The sequence below is a fragment of the Suricata suricatta genome, chromosome 15, assembly GCF_006229205.1.
Source record: "Suricata suricatta isolate VVHF042 chromosome 15, meerkat_22Aug2017_6uvM2_HiC, whole genome shotgun sequence".
Classification (NCBI taxonomy): domain Eukaryota; kingdom Metazoa; phylum Chordata; class Mammalia; order Carnivora; family Herpestidae; genus Suricata; species Suricata suricatta.
Window position 1 is genome coordinate 9,283,439 of NC_043714.1, and position 10,802 is coordinate 9,294,240.

A 10,802-nucleotide genomic window follows, 5' to 3' on the forward strand; every position below is an offset into this window, starting at 1 on the left:
GACAACCACCAGTTTCTTCTTTGTATTTATGGATCTTATTCTGCTTATTTGTGTATTCACTTGGTTTGTTTTTAGATTCCACATGAGTGAAATCACATGGCACTTGTCTTTTTCTATCTGACTTAATTCACTTAGGATAATACCTTCTAAGTCCATCCATGGTTTACAAATGTCAAGATCTTATCCTTTTTTATTGGCTATATATATATCTATATATCTATATCTTATCTCCATATCTTGGCTACTGTAAATAATACTGCAATAAACATAGTGGATCATAGAGCTTTTTGAATTAGTGCTTTCATTTTCTTTGGGTAAATACCCAGTAGTGGAATTATAATTATTGGATCATATGGTATTTCTATATTTAATTTTTTGAAGAACCTCCTAAATATTTTTTAACTTTCTTTCCAGTCTATTTTGCAATGAATGGAAACAACCACTGCAAATTTCACATCACCAATTTGACTCTCTCTCTCTCTCTTCCATTCTCTCTCTCCTAAATTCAGCTTTACATTTCTTTTCCTTTTTAGTTTTTTTAAATGTTTTTTATTTATTTTTGCGAGAGAGAGAGAGAGAGAGAGAGAGAGAGAGAGAAAGAGAGACAGCATGAGCAGGGGAAGGTCAGAGAGAGAGAGGGAGACACAGAATCCGAAGACAGGCTCCAGGTTCTGAGCTGTCAGCACAGAGCCCGACATGGGGCTCGAACCCAGGAACCGTGAGATCATGACCTGAGCTGAAGCCGGACGCTTAACCGACTGAGCCACCCAGGCACTTCTACATTTCTATATAATAACAATCAAAGTAATATACTTAATCTGCTTTTAATGTATATTTTATATAACACCATCTTCCTGAGAATTTTGGTGAAGATAGGTAGAATCTGAAGCTCAAATTGGGAATCTCAAATTACAGGCAAGTCTATGGGCTGCTACCCCCTCTGGTGGACATTTTTTGCATTGCACATGCTTTTTTTGTTTTCAATGTTTGTGCATTTTCAAAGAGAGCAAGAGAGGGAAAGAGGGCACACAGGAGTGGAGCAGGCGAGGCAGAGAGAGAAGGGAAGAGAATCCCAAGTAGGCTCCTCACTGTCAATGCACAGCCCAACTCAGGGCGCGATCCTAGTAACTTGGAGATCATGACCTGAGCTGAAATCAAGAGTCAGACACTCAACCAACAGAGCGCCCCTCCCCCAGGTACCCCTGTTACTCCACTTGTTTAAAGGAGCACTTTTTTCATAGGCCAAGAAACATCTCATAAAGCCAAGAATAATTAGAAGATAATCTCAACATATTCCTGATTGATTTTTTAAAAATGCATTACTCTACAAGTTTAAGCTGATTTTATTAGCCAGAATTTTCAGGGAACTCATTAAAAAGAAATAGCTCAAAAAGAGCTTGGCGTGGCCGGTAAAACCCCAAAGGATTGCTTACTAATAGTTACTTTTTAAATGCTTGTTCTGATTGGTGAAGGATGGGGAATTTGGATTTGGAAACGAGAAAAAGAAATTCCATCCTCGCCCTGAGGACAGGGTAGCATGGGACAGAAAATATTTGCTAAGTAAAGTATTCGTTTTGAGCAGTCTGCGTTGCTGACCCTTTCCCTGGAGCACAGGTTTGAAGGGCCTATCGCAGAAAATGGTGAAGAGGCTGATTCTATGTGCTGGATGATTTGGGGCCCTGGAGGGGGCTGGCTGAGACACAGATCAGAGTCTGAAGGGACTTCAGTTGAGCATCCGACTTGGGCTCAGGTCATGATCTCATGGTTGGTGGGTTTGAGCCCCATATTGGGCTCTGCGCTGACCACTAGCTCAGAGCCTAGAGCCTGGAGCCTGCTTTGGATTCTATGTCTCTTTCTCTCTCTGCCCCTCTCCTGTCCACACTCTCTTTCTCTGCCTCTCAAAAATAAATGTAAAAAAAAACTGAAAGGACTGCTGAATGTTGGAGAACAACATTCCCACTATGGCCCTTTGTTGGAAAGAGGCATAAATCCACAACGCACAGGTGACTCTGAGGCCACACTACTCAAGTGGTCGTAAGAGGCAGAACCAGGGCCGTGGGTCAGTGTTTCCCAGTACAGGAAGTGGCGACCTATGTGTAGCCTGTTAACAGAGGTGCCTGTCCAGGGCGGGCTCAGGGTAACCTCGGGCCTGGTGTCGCTTCCCCAGACCCAGGAGCACGAGCACCCCAGCGCAGCTGTAGCCTACTGAAGGCCCCTGTGGTAGGTGGACTGCACACGGGTTGCTGAAATGGCAGGGACTTGGTCAACAGGACTGAGAATAGAGCCCTAGACAGGCCTACGGCCTTAGGCCAGCCTCTGGCCTTACCCGGCTCCAATACTGATCTCTCTGCATCATCTTCTCATACTGGAATGGCCTCTTTTATTGAATGCTACCCTGGCAGCTTCAACCAGGTGTTTAGCGCCTCGTGAATGTACCCAGTGGCTCTCCTTTTAGTCACAGGAGGATAGAAATATGCTGCTGCGAGTTTTGGGGGGCCGCCTCTCTTCTTTCAGTTTTACACTTACTCTCTATGGTCATTTTTCTCTGGTAAAACACTTCACCAACAAACAAAGAGGGTAACACATTACACAACTGAGAACAGGGAAGTGGGGGGAAAGGGGTGAAATGCATCTTAACGGCCAAAGCAGATACTGCAAAGCCCGTGTGGAAGATTGGGGTAATGTTTGCATCGTCCTGAAACCGCTCTCTGAGGACAATGTTGACATCTTTTACTGCTGTGACACAGGGCAAATCTCAGTGCTTTTAAAGGTAAACGAGAGCAGCTTTCTGGGACTCTTGCAATGATGATTGTCCCAATTTACTATCTTTTCCAAAGCTACCTTTCCTAAGTCAGCTATTGTTGGGAAAGGTCATCAAAAAGACATGATGACCATGCAAATGATACATCCAATAGGGGGTTAGTATCCAGAATATATAATGAACTGATACAACTCAACACACAGACACACACACACACACACACAATCCAATAAAAAAATGAGCAGAAGCCATGAACGGACAATTCTCCAAAGAAGACATCCAGAGCGACAACAGACACATGAAAGGATGCTCAACATCGCTCATCATTGAGGAAACGCAAATCAGAACTGCAATAAGAGTAGCAGACCTCACACCTGTCAGAAAGGCTAAAGTCAAAAACAGAAGAAAAAACAAGTGTCGGCAAAAATGTGGAGAAATAGGAACATTTGTGCACTGTTGGTGGGAATGCACGCTGGTACAGCCCCTGTGGAAAACGGTATGGAGGTCCCTCAAACCACTAAAATAGAACTACCCTCTGATCCAGCAAATGCAATACTGGGTGTTTATGCAAATAATATGAAAACACTTATTCAAAGGGATACGTGCCCCCCTGTGTATACAGTAGCGTGATTTACAGTAGCCAAGGTATGGACGCAACCTAAGTATCAGCTGATAGATGAATGGACTCTGGAGATGTGAGGGATATAGAGATAGATATAGATATATCAGAACCATATAATATCTGTCTATATACACATAACAGAATATTATTCAGCCTTTAAAGAATGGAATCTTGTCATTTGCAATGACATGGATGGAACTAGAGTGTATAATGCTAAGTGAAATAAGCCAGAGAAAGACAAATACCATATGATGTCACTCAGATGTAAAACTTAAACAAAACAAATGAACAAAGGGGAAAAAAAGAGAAAGAAACCAAACAACAGACTCTTAACCATAGAGAACAAACAGGTTGTTGCCAGAGAGGGAGGGGGGTAGGGTAAAATAGGCGCAGGGGATTAAGGGTACACTTATCTTGATGAGCACTGAATATTATATATTATAGATGTGTGCGATATATATTTATACAACTTTTGAATTGCTATATTGTACACCTGAAATGGATAAAACACTCTTTGTTAACTGCACTGGAATAAAGAAAAAAGAAGACGTGGTCACCAACTGACCTGAGGGCTAGCCTGGGCACCTGGAGGCTCCTCACCTCTTCCCTGTGCTGAGAACCTGGGTCCTCTTGCCTCTCCTGCTCCCAGAGGCTGCTCCACGGACATGGCCCTGAGATGATGACGTTGGGTTGACGACACCTGCATGGTATACATGACTGAAACCAGTTACGACCTCTTTATAAACTTCCACCATCTGGATGGGGGGTGCCAGGGTCCATTTGTTTTGTTGCCCTACAAGCCCCATATTGAAGTTCCCTTGGCTGAGTGAGGCCACCATCTACCAACCTGGGGTGGCCTGTCCGTCGTCTGGGCTCTTCCTGCCTCCTGCACCTGGGAGCCAGCTCCACATTTCACCTGGGAAGTTCCTGGGAGGGTTATGGACCAACAACTATACAGTATCTTTGTCACCATTTTAGAATTAGATGAGAGAGACTAGTCCCGCAGTGCCCACGCTTCAGAACCAGTGAAGGAAAAATCTTTACTACTCCCCTGCCCCTAATTTATGAATCACACTGAAATAGTCAGGGCTGTTCACTGAGATTTCCACTTCTCCCCCTTCGGACCACACCATAGGAGCAGTTTCCCAATTCCTTGGGTCGGGATGGCCATTTGATTTTCTTTGGCCGACCAAATCTGCTTATTCACAGAAATAAGGGTTCTTTGGGCGCCTGTACAATGCACATGCTGGTGAGCACATAATGGTGCCCCGCAATCCCTTTAAGCCATCTTCACTCTTCTTCACTCTGTTATAATTTTTGCTCCTCTGATTGGATGAATTTCACTGCCTTGTCTTGGAGTTATTCACTCTTAAAAAAGGAGATCCCGCCATTTGCAACAACACAGATGGACCTTGGGGGCATGATGCTGAGCAAAATAAGCCGGATAGACAAAGACAATATTGCATGCTATCACTTATATGTCGAATCTGAAAACAAAAGTCAATCTTACAGAAACAAAGACTAGAAAACTAGCTGCTACTGTGGGGAAAATAGGAAGTTAAAACGTACAAACTTCCGGCTACAAGATAAAGGAGGTCTGAGGATCTAATGTGTAACATAGTGACTACTGATAACACTCTACTGCTCTACTGTGTGTGTGTGTGTGTGTGTGTGTGTGTGTGTGTAAATATTTGAGTAGTGGAGGTGTTAATCAACTCAGTGAGGGGCATCTGCTTACAATGTATTCATACACCAAATCATAACGGTGTGCATTTTGAATATCTTACAATTTAATTGGTCAGTTCTACCTCAATTTTTCAAAAGAAAAAGAATTTGTATCATGTCAGTGGATGTAAGGGTAGAAAGAAGAAGACATGCTCAAGAGATATTTTGGAGGAGAAATCAAAAGATTTGGTAAACTGTAAATGGTGTGGGTAAAGCAAAGAGAGGAATTAAAATGACTCTGATTTGTAGCTTTTGCTAAAGGGTAGTGTACTAAATGCTAAAATAATAAAGAAGGCTTATAAGAGGGGAGAAAAACAGGTTTGGGTTAGAGACACGATGTTTTTGAGACATCCAAATGAAAATTATGGTTGAAAAGGCAATAGGAAATGCAGGTCTGGAATAAAGGAAAGAGCAAGGTATTAGAAAAATAGATTTGGGAATCCTAAATGCAGTTAGTCCTCTATTTACATTTCCATATTTGCAAATTCACCTACTTGATTAAATGTATTTGTGACCCCAAATCAATATACATGGGGCTTCTGTGGTCATTGGTGGACACGCGCGCAGAAGCAAAATATTCTAATCGTCCAGTGAGCATGCTCCCTGCTGAGGGCAAAGACCGCAATGCTCTGACTTCCTGTTTCAGCTCTCAGCTGTTACAGGTCTATTTGCTGCCTCCTCTTTTACATTTCTGTGCATTTTGTTGATGATTTTGTTGTTGAGAAGAGCCCCAAGTGGAATGCAGTACTGCTATTCCAAAGTCCAAGTTCATAAGCACCACAAGGCTGTAATGTGACTTCTGGAGGAAATATATGTGTTACATCATCTTCGTTCAGGCATGTGTCATGGTGCTGTTGGATGTGAGTTCAGTGTTAATGAATCGACAATGACTATTCAATAAGATGCCTTTTAACAGAACCAGAAAATAAGTTTATATATCAACTGATTGATGGAAATATAATCGGACCCTAACCTTGTATTTCCTCTGAGAGCGATGGCTCAGTACTCACTAATTCAGTGTTCTTGGCAACGTTATAGAAAGTAACCACTGCAAATAATGAGGATTTTCTGTCAATAATAGTAGGTATGAGGCAGGGAAATGTTGAATAGCAAAAGCATATACAGCAAGAAAGTAAGAGGGTTAAAGACAGAAGTCTAGCAAATACCAGTATTTAGAGGGTGGACGGTAAGTAAAATGTTAGGGGAAGCCCAAAAGGAATGGTCAGGTAGGTAAGCCAAGAGTGCCAAGAAGTATCCTGAGGAAACTTCATTAAGGGAGCAATCCTTAATGTCAAGAGCTGGGGGGGGGGGGAACCTCTCAGGAGACACACAGATGGTATAAAAGAAAAGCATGTTTTTAGACCTAATTAATAGACCTTAATTTATTTACTTTCTAAAAATGTTTACTTATTTATTTTGAGAGAGAGCATGCATACACATGAGGAAGGGGCTAGAGAAAGAGGCAGAGAGAGAATCCCAAGCAGGCTTGGCACTGTCAGCACAGAGCTGGACACAGGGCTCGATCTCACAAACCCTGAGATCAAGACTTGAGCTGAAATCCAGAGTCTGATGCTTAACTGACTGAGCCACCCAGGGGCCCCTAATAGACCTAAATTTAAAACTTAGTTCTGCTACCAGACAGCTGGGTGATACAAAGAAATTCATCTTATTTCCCTGGGCTTTAATTAATTCCATAGAATGAAGACAAATCCCAACCCAGTAGATTGTTGTAGTTTAATGAGCAACTAAAAATTCTCTATATTCTGTAAACCTTAAAAAGCCAAGACGAAAATGTTTTAAAGGGTCATACACTACAATGACCTTGGATCTTGTTACATTCCAGCATAAGTGAATTACACAAGTGTGCGTTTCACTTAGGCTGGGAAGTTGCAGCCAGATACAGTTAATTAGTCCAAGATGGATAGGGCTGCATTTTATTCTGTCTTTCCTATCCATATATGATGATCACTGTTGATACTTCTTGTTATTTCTTGACTTTCCGTGAATGGAAAGTGCCCTTCAGAGGGAGTCAAATCTCAGTTTGAGGTATGGATCCCTACCTCCTTCATTCATTCACTCACTCATTCATTCATACACTTATTAAAGATTCAAATTACGTTCCACGTTCTACAGTACGGCACCGGAGATAAATGGCCCGTAGCCCCTCCAGGCTTTTAGAGTCTAATGTAAGGAAAAACTAAGTATAACAGGTATAAAATTATGTTTCAGGTTTAAGCACCCCCAAGGAACAATACATATTAAATGTTGAAGCAAGTGTGAGACAAAATCTCCCGGATTTCATATCATATAGAATAAATGTCATGATTTTTGAACCTCCTCAACCACTTTGAGAATACAAAATAAAGGATGGAGGGGCAGTGAGGTGTTTGTAATCATGTCTCTTTGGAGAAGAATGGGAAGAAATACTATAGTTTTCATCACAAGCTAAAGGAGAGGGGACTTCCAAAAGACCATATCAATGTCAGCTAATATTTTTATTCAGGATAACAAGATATGAGTGAAACAACACAAATGTATGAAGTAATGCAATGACGTGACACGAGCGACTTATTTTTTGAATCATCTAATCAGCTAATTATTTACAAATACTGGAAGTTCTTTTCTTTTTTTTCCCTTTTTAATTGATTTTTTGAGAGACAGAGAGAAACAGAGCATGAGCAGGGGAGGGTCAGAGAGAGAAACACAGAATTGGAAACAGGCTTCAGGCTCTGAGCTGTCATCACAGAGCCTGACACAGGGCTCGAACCCACCAACCATGAGATCCTGACCTGAGCCAAAGTCAGACACTTAACTGACTGAGCCACCCAGGCACCCTCAATAATGATTTTTTGAGTATTTATTACATTGGTTTTTAATATGACTTCACTGTAAGTTTGTGTAATTCACTTTTTAATAGTGGCTCTGTTTAACAACTGCTTGTAAAAATCCTGAAAATTTAACAATAGGCTCTCACAAGCCAAGATAAACCACCTCTTAGACACCACTGACTGTGAGTACCTTGAAAACATAGACTCCACTGTCCTAGCTGTCACTCTCAAACTACTAAGATATAGATTTTCCTCTGTATGAAACGAGTAGTGACCTCGGTATGCCCATCTCTTCTTCCTTCAATCCAGAGGACACTTTCTGGTTTTAATCTTACTCGATTTTTTGTAGGAAGTGACACTGTTGGTCTCTTCCTTGAAACCACTCTGTCCCTAGTTTTTCCAGACTCTTGCCTTCACCCTACCTGACAATTCCTTAGGTCTACTTTGAATGCTCTCCTTTCTCCACTGAGAAAGTTGGTGTTGGTGTTGGTGTTTCTGTGCATTGACGGTCCTCGTATCTTCCCGTATTTCACCCTGCGTGGGAACGCTCACCTACTCTGCCATCACTGATATGCAGTTAACACCAAATCTGCCTGTCTCCACACCAAATTCTCTCCTAGTCTCCTAGAGTCTACATCCATCCATTTGCAATTGTTCCGTGATGTATGTTCACCCTTTTGTTTCACGGGAATTTCAAATTCAAAATGTCTGTAACAGAATGGCTTCTTTCTTTTGAAGTTTGCTTCTCCCTTTCTACTCAGTAATTTGCAGGTAGCACCATTTCCCAAACCACCTAACCAAAACCTTGAGTGTCATTCTTTGTTCTCCTTGCACAGATTTCCCATGCAAACTCCAGCACCATTGGGTCTGACCCTATGATCTCTACCAACTATTGCTTCTCTCCGTACTCACTGCCACTGAGGAAACTTCTAGTTTCCTGGCAATGATTCCTCCTACCCACGGATGCCTCTGTGGTCTTTCTAAGTCATAAATCCTTCCGTGGCTCTCAGTTGCCTCAGATCAGTGGTTCTCAACCATCATCGCACAGCAGAATTATCCAGAGATTTTTTTCAACCAATTTTAAAAACGTATAATATATAATACGGCATACCTGTTTTAAGTATGTGGTTCAACATGTTTTTAACAAATATATTTACCTGTGTAATTACCATAACAGTTAAAATATGAAACCTTTCCATCATCTCAGAGAGTTCCCACATGCCTTTTTCCAGACAACCTCCCCAGGCTTATCCTTCCCGAAGGCGACAACCCTACGCAAACACCAGCTCTCTGCCAGTGAAGATTCATTTTACCCGTTCTAGAATTGCATATACATTAAATCAGACAATATTTACTCTTTTGCATCTGGCTTCTCTTATTCAAGATGTCTTAGAGATTCACCAATGGTGTGTGAATCCATACTTTCTTCCTTTTTACTGTTGAGTAGTATTCCATTGTATGACTTTATCAAAATGTTATGCACTCAGTTGCTGATGGACATGTGGATTATTTCCAGTTCAGAGCTATTAGGAAAGCACCTTCTATGGACATTTGGGTCTAAATACTTTTGTAAAGATGTTTTCATTCCTCTTGGGCCAATCTTAGGAGTGGAAATGCTAAGCCTTAAGATAACTGAATATTCAGCTTCAGAAGAAACTATCTTCCAAAGGGGCTGTGCCGTTCTCCATTCCTACCAGCTCAGTGTGAGAGTTGCAGATGACAAGCTGGAGCAAACACAGCCCATCTGGCTTGTTTCCCTTCTCTGGGCTATCACAGACCGGCACTGCCTGCTATTCAATATCAGAAAACAGTTATTTCACGTACTTTGTCGAGTTTTTTAATTGTTGGGAGTGAGAAGGCAAGTCTAGTGCCACGTACACAGTCATGGCCAGAAGCAAAGTCCACTTGGGAAGCACCTCAAAAATTATGAGCTTGAGTCCCGCCCCATATGAGTTAAATTTGAGTTTCTGGGGTTAAGTGCGGAGGGGAAGGTGTTCCAACGTAAGCTCTAACGGGCAGCAACATTTGAGAATCACTGGTTCTGGGGTTAGGTTCAATCTCTTCATGAAGACAAGATCTTTTGGAACCTATCTGTCCTAAGCCTACATCTTCAGTCTAGACCTGTACCCGCCAATCCCATCTCTGGCTTTGGTCCTTTCCCCTAAGCTTCAACCATGTAGTACTTTATCAACTTGAACCAACTCAAACCAATGCCATTCCCTGTGGTCCCTTCTGGTCCATAGCCTGTTGAAGTACTTATCCTTTATGACTCAGCCAGGATGGCCTTGGCTCTATGGAATGTAATAAAGAGCCAGGGATTTCTAGAGCTGCTGTTGTATGAAAAAAAGAACACTGGATCAACCACCCCACATCCCATTCCTATCATTCAATGCAAAGCTCTATTGCAAATTGCATTTTATTATGTTTCCATCTCTCCTTTCCCCACTAGACTGTGAGTGTTAGAATGACGGGGACTACTACTTTCTACCTTTGCATCTTGGGCGCATAAGAGGGACTGGAATAAGATGGAGTTTACACAAATCTCAGTGAATGACGAGGGTTTAGTAGTCTCCAGCTCTGAGTGCAAAGAACTTCAACTGTGTTCTTCACCCCCAATTCACGCAATGGGGGCGAGCGTTACCACCCGGTGGGGAAGACGAGATCTTCTGACCAAGACTAGAAAAGCAAGGCTGCAATTTTCAGCAGACAGTGCATCCAGAGGACGTTTTCGGTGTTCCGTTAACAGAACGTGCACGTCTATGCCACCCTCCAGGCCGGCCTGCAACACCTTCAGGCCGGTTGCCGAGACGACGCGAGGCTGACGTAGACGCGTCCCTGCGGAGAAAGTCTCCGAACCAATTTCCTA